The sequence below is a fragment of the Panthera pardus genome, unplaced genomic scaffold, assembly GCF_024362965.1.
Source record: "Panthera pardus isolate Hobbes unplaced genomic scaffold, ASM2436296v1 HiC_scaffold_8, whole genome shotgun sequence".
Taxonomy (NCBI): Eukaryota; Metazoa; Chordata; class Mammalia; order Carnivora; family Felidae; genus Panthera; species Panthera pardus.
This window is the reverse complement of record NW_026527013.1, coordinates 138,979,174-138,985,173: the sequence shown is the minus strand read 5'-3', so window position 1 is coordinate 138,985,173 and position 6,000 is coordinate 138,979,174. Positions and strand designations below refer to the sequence as shown.

General features: G+C 43.6%; 1 protein-coding gene across 2 annotated transcripts in view; it reads left to right on the top strand.

Annotated features, from left to right (window-relative positions):
- Window positions 1–348: 348 nt before the first annotated feature.
- AASS (aminoadipate-semialdehyde synthase) overlaps window positions 349–6,000 on the top strand; it is a 63,930-nt gene continuing 58,278 nt past the window's right edge. Inside the window, exon 1 of one of the 2 annotated variants that reach the window (XM_019452568.2) lies at window positions 349–482. The gene's annotated coding sequence lies outside the window, so the exon portion shown is untranslated. The remainder of the gene's footprint in view (window positions 483–6,000) is intronic. The other variant, XM_019452569.2, reaches the window with a different exon arrangement.

Here is a 6,000-nt window from a genome sequence, read left to right as displayed (position 1 = left end):
GCTGTGAAAATGCTTTGAGAAGTGTATATCGCTAAACAAACGTAATACACGTGAGCTTGCAACTTTTTTCCGGCAGGTACACACATCTATTTAGTGTATAATGTCCGGACTGTTTTCGTCCTTCAGTGTCTCCGCCTGTCCTTTGCTACGGACAGTTACAAAGTCCTGGGAGAACGTGATGCCCCCAGCTAAGGACGCACGCAGGTCAGAGATCTAGAAGGCAGAAGGATTTTCGGGGAGGAGCAGGGGCAGGGCATGACCTAGCACCTGGCAGCGCCCCCGATTGGCGGAGCAGAAGGTTGTTCCCTCAGGGCGGCTGCTGATTGGCTGCGGGAGGAAGAGGCATGACGTCCTCAGAAGTTGAGCAAACACCTCCTCCTCCCGGCTCCCATCCCAATTTCTGCTGGGAGTTCGGAGCCTACCCAGTCCGGAGCTGGGGGCTCGGAGGCGGCAGGACCGGTCGGCACAGCAGGGAGGACAAGGTGAGGAGGCCGCCCGAAGGGGCTGGGCTCAGCCAGCGAGTTGCACTTGGAGGTCGCCGGCGAGGCTCCGACTGTCCTCGGAGAGGGGCGGGCGAGCTCGGCCTCCCCCACCCTGCGCCGCGGGCGACCTGGCGACTCCGCGGAACCCGGCCGTTGCCGGGACCAGCGAGGGAGAGGGTGGCGAGCGTTTGGGCCTCCTTTGGGAGCGTTTCCCTTGGAGCGGGGAAGGGCTGTGGGCGCCGTACTGGAATTTCTGAATAGGAAAGGGAAGGGGTGGCAATTAGAATTTCTTTTCTTTTCTTTCTTTTATTCTTCTTTCTTCTTCTTCTTCTTCTTCTTCTTCTTCTTCTTCTTCTTTCTGGCGGGGGAAGGGAGTTGCTGGGGAGTAAAGGATAGGCGTTGAAGCTGTAGAAGGAACACCCTGTTAATTTTCCGACTCTGCGCTTATTTATCAGGTGGTTGGCTGGCTGCAGTGTGTGGTTGATGGAGACTGTGGGGGGCAATCCTCTCCCTTACCCCCAGCTTTCTTTGTGCGCGGTTGCCCTTTCCATCTCTGGCCTGCTTAGCCAAACTCTGATCGTAAACTTCTCACCCAGACCATCTTGGGCTGGCCATTCTCTTTAGGTAGGGCCGCCTCAGCAAACTGCCGTCCCCAGGCTACTCTCTAATGGATCTAGAAGGCATGAGAAAGTTAAACTCCCAAGACCCTGTGGGGCTGTGAGTCCAGGGTGACCACTTAAGCGAGGAAGGAGCGCAGGCAGACCACCATTTATTACCTACTCTGCTTGACTGAGTTGGGCTAAATGCCCTGACAACTTCCAGAAGAGATGTGCTTTTCAGACACTGATTTTAGGGGAGTGGGGTGAAGTGTGGGAGAAGAAGGGAAGGGGAGAGCGAGTGTCCAGTAACCTGAACAAAGGTGAACATTTTTTGATATTGTGGGCCATCAGTCATCAGAATGTGGGTAAGGTGTAGCTGTGATTATGCCGATGTAGCTACTCATGGGACCCAAGTATTGACCCCGGTGGTAGCTTTCACATACTTGATAGCAAAAAAAAAAAAAAAAAAAAAAAAAAAAAAAGCCACCAATAGCACTTTGCATGGATGCCTGTATGTCTCTCTCTGTGTCTACTTTGTCACCTGCGCTGCCCTCCCCCTTTTTCTCCATAACAATTAGTGAATCTAGGGGTACATGACCTTCTGGCACTGTACACTTGTGGCCATTCTGTGAAGTGAGTTAGGAGGACAAAGATCTAGGCCAACTTTCCCTAGTGACATTCCCGTTCTCCAGACAATCGTATTTGTTGTCAATCTCACTTGTTACTGGTGACATCATCAGAACTTTGATTTATTTGCGATGGAATCCTCCCTCCCACCCCCAAATAAGACTTTATGTAAGCCTTAACAGACCATGGCTCAGGATTTTGGAAGTGATCTTCGGTATGTACGCAGTGCCCATTTAACAAAAGTTTACATTTTTCGAAATATTATCTTGTTAATTGTCTCATAGAAACAACATTGCAAACAGTGGCAAATTTCCTTGGTAAGATCACAAAAAAAATTCTATGGAATTAATGGAATCACAGAAATGGTATATTTCACATGGGAAATAACAACATTATTACCCTTTTTATCTAATCTAAGATGCTATCAATTGTAAAATGCATTCCTCTTTCAGGGATGCTAAAATGTGAAAAAAATCGATCATAAATTTAATGAAATGCTGTATTTAAATTATTTATCTTGAACACCCATGCCTGCAGAGTGAAGAGAGGGCTTACTGGGCTCTGTTTTGTTTTCCTTGAAAAATGTAAAGAAGGGAGGGGGGATCAATGTGGAGTCTTCGTGAAGGCCTCACTACAGTGTGACAAAGATGACAGAAAGGTAGTGTTTTCTGTGAGTGGTGTGGTTGTGCTCACCTTTGAGGAGGAAGCAGGCCTGGAGCCTTTTTCTGTTCTTGACATTTATTGAGTGTTAACAGCATGCGAGACAGTTCTCAGTATTTTACTCATATGAGTTCAGATAAACTTCACAATAGCCCTGAGATGTAGATATCAATACGAATCCATTTTGCAGATGAGACACAAATAGGTCAAGTTATGTACCAAGATCACAGAGTAAGCATTTACAGTTTAGCAAAGAGACAGACAAGCAGATAAACATTTTGGATTAGAGTCCAACTTAAAATGAACTTTGCATTCCATCTCAATGATAACTAAATTTGTAGGCTAAAGACCAGAAGAGTCATGGATCTTAGATCTTTGGATGACTTTGAGAAGCTGCTTGAAAACATGAATATTCCTAGACCAGATTAATTAATATTAGATTCCCCCTGCCCCAAGTCTACTGTTTTTTGTTTGTTTGTTCGTTTGTTTGTTAACATAGCGTTAACAGTTTTAGAAAAGGTTTCGTGTGGAAGCATGATAGGAGTGTACCTACGCAAGGGGAAGTGAAAGTATGGAGGATGGTGTTGTTGCATGCCCAAGCCTAGTTCTAGCAAGCCTTGGGGTTGGGAGGTATTTGGATTAGTTCTAGGCCATCACCAGGTGTTCTATTAATTTGGAACTCTTTCGGGCCTCTCCAGGATTATTATGGTCTGGATACCAAATATGTAGTGTGGGCCAAGACTCTTGGCCGTGGAGCTGTGGTTCTCTGCCCTTGTAGGTGGCTTTTTGTCAGATATAATTTTCTATGAATACATCTCACAAAATCTTCTTTGGTTCATTCATGTGATTTAGGATGATGATGTTTTATTTCATAGTAACTGAAAGAAAATGGTGGGATATGTATGGAATGCCAGGCTTGCCCTGTCTGTCTATCCATCTATCTATCTATCTATCTATCTATCTATCCATCCATCCATCCTGTCATCTAATCACCATTTTCCTTTTCACTTCTCTTGAAAAGGTTAGAAAATACTAAGGACATTTTAGCATGTCCTCCCTCTGCCCCTTTCTCATGTGTACATTGCAAAGATAGAGAATTTAGAAGTTAAAAGAAGTTCTTAAGTCTTCCCCCCGTTGAAAGATGGAAAGAGAAGTAAGCTGGTATCACAGAGTATGTTCTATTGCTACGTCCAGCCACTTAATCTTCCTCCTATCACAGTACATGTCTGTGTAATTCACTATAATACTCCCATAAGTGTTTAGAGTCATTTCAAATTCCTGATTGATCCTAGGTAAGTAAAAACATTTATCTTAGTGCAGATCCTATTTTATAAAAACAAAGAGAAGAATCTTTTAAATTTCATTTTTATGGTATTTGGAACATTGGTCTTTCATATGTTGAAGGAAAGACTGTTTAGAAATTGTCAGGAGAAGAGTCTTATTTCCCTCCACTGCCTATGTGACACTTCTCTTTCTACCCCGTATTCCTCTTCTCCTGTTCCTCCTCCTTATTCTTCTGACTCTTCCTTTGTCTTCTCCTCTCATTTTCTTGCTTTCCCATATTCTCCTTTCTCCTGCCACAGGCTGTCATTAGCACCTCGCACTGTCAAGTGAACTCACTAGAGCCAGTAGATAAGCCAGGGGCCTTCCTGCTTCGTTGCATTGAAAGCATTGCCAGAAATACACCTTACGTTTATTTCCTGTTATTCTTGGAAAAGCCCACAAAACTCAGGACAGGGAAATCCAAAACAGCCCACCTGGGCATATCCATGAAACACCAGACCCTGCAGTGCCCTCCCTAAGAGCAATGAAGAAATCCTCACTGCTACAGATTTTTTGATGACCTTAGGGTGAAATGAATGGTGGGCCTGGAAAGTTTCATGTTGAGACCCAATTTCAAGGTTCAAGCAATTACTAACACAGTAATACCTGCTATAATTGAATCTTTTTTTTTTCCAAGCACCCAGAAACCTAAAATTTACCTTGGCAGTGACTCAGGAAGGGTTTTCGGTGGCACATGGGAAAGGGATCCACAGAAGCACCCCATCCTGGAGGGGAGAACTGATCATTTACTCTAGTAAAGTCGATGCCATATGGATCTCTTTTATTTCTGAAACGAGCTGGCAGCAGTAGCATGCATCAGACCTACATGGTGTGGATCTGCAGGCTTTGACAAAGAGAAAATCCCAAGTATTAAATATTAACCCGGGAATCCTGCTTCTGCTTAAAAGCAACAACTCTAGTCGGACTCCAGTTCAGTTTTTCATCTGTAAAATAGAGATAATAACAGTTATCTAATCATTAAGATTTTTGCAAGGAGGAAATGAAATAATGTCTATAAAGAGCTCAGCATAGTGCTTGGTACATAATGCTAAATCATTGCTAACTACTGTTGCATTATTGAAAAGCAAAAGTACAGAAATTATGAGTTGAGAATTCCCTAGAAGAAGTGAAAGTGAAAGCAGCTTCCCAAATCAACTTCAGAGTGTCGCTCCCTGCTCCTTTCCTTTTCTAGCCTGCACGGAAGGTTCTGCCTTTGCAAACACATGTGTGTGTGTGTCCGTGACTCCTCCTACACTGTATCCCCCACCCCAGACAAGGGAGGTGGGGAGGAAGGGGTGGGATGGTCACTGAGTGAGAGGAGGCTGCGATTATAAATCAAGTTTGGGACGAGGAGAGAGACTAACTTATCTGAATGTGTTCCCTCATATTGGCTCCAGGAATTGCTACTAAGAATAGTGGATGCAGGTTCGTTTGGTCACCTATGGTGTGTGAAATAGAGCCCCTGCTCAGAAGATGGGACCATTTCTGGGCTCATCTGTGTGTTCAACAAACCTCACTTGTCTTTGGAATTGGTTTTATTTAAGAACATAGGGACTTTAGTTCTATGAGAGTTGCAGGTTTCCCTTTGTTTTGGGGAGAAGAAGTGTTGTGGGCTCGGGCTTGGGTTTGGGTCTAATACAATCTCTTTTAAAAACACAACTATGAATAAACCAAAAATTAGATAGAATATATGGCAGTTTTGCTCATCAGTATTTTGGCTCAAGTAAAAGTTAGCCTGAGCTCTGTCATCAGCGTGTTTGCTTGCTGTGGACATTGTTTTTCTTTCTGCCCCTCTTCTTTCTAAAGCTTCTTAGCTGATCTCCTTGCTGTTTGCTTTGTTCTTTTAGTCTGTTGTGTTGTGAGTTGACCTACAATTTTTCTATCTCAAGTGGCAGGTAGTTGCCCCCAGGAAATGCACTTGTATGCGCCACTGTTTAGACAAAACTTCCATCTGCAAAGTGAGTCTGATTTAGAGATTGCAGTCTGATGTAACAGAAATGTGTTCCATAAGAATTTTGATCTATGTCAGCAGTGATTGGTGGGCAATTTCTAGAAGGTGTGACATCATTTAGTCCCCATATTCTGATGCCATCCTTAAACATAAAATCATTGAAAGTAAATTGTCATCTGACATGACATTTGACTGCCAAGTATATGTAACCGTTTGAAGAGGAACAGAGTATTGTTTGATATTTATGCTTTTATATAAAATTTGCTCTCTGCTGATGCATAGTAAGCCTCTCGTCAACATTTCTTGATTGAATAAATGAGTGGAATTATGCAATCTGGAATAGCAGTTAGAAAACTGG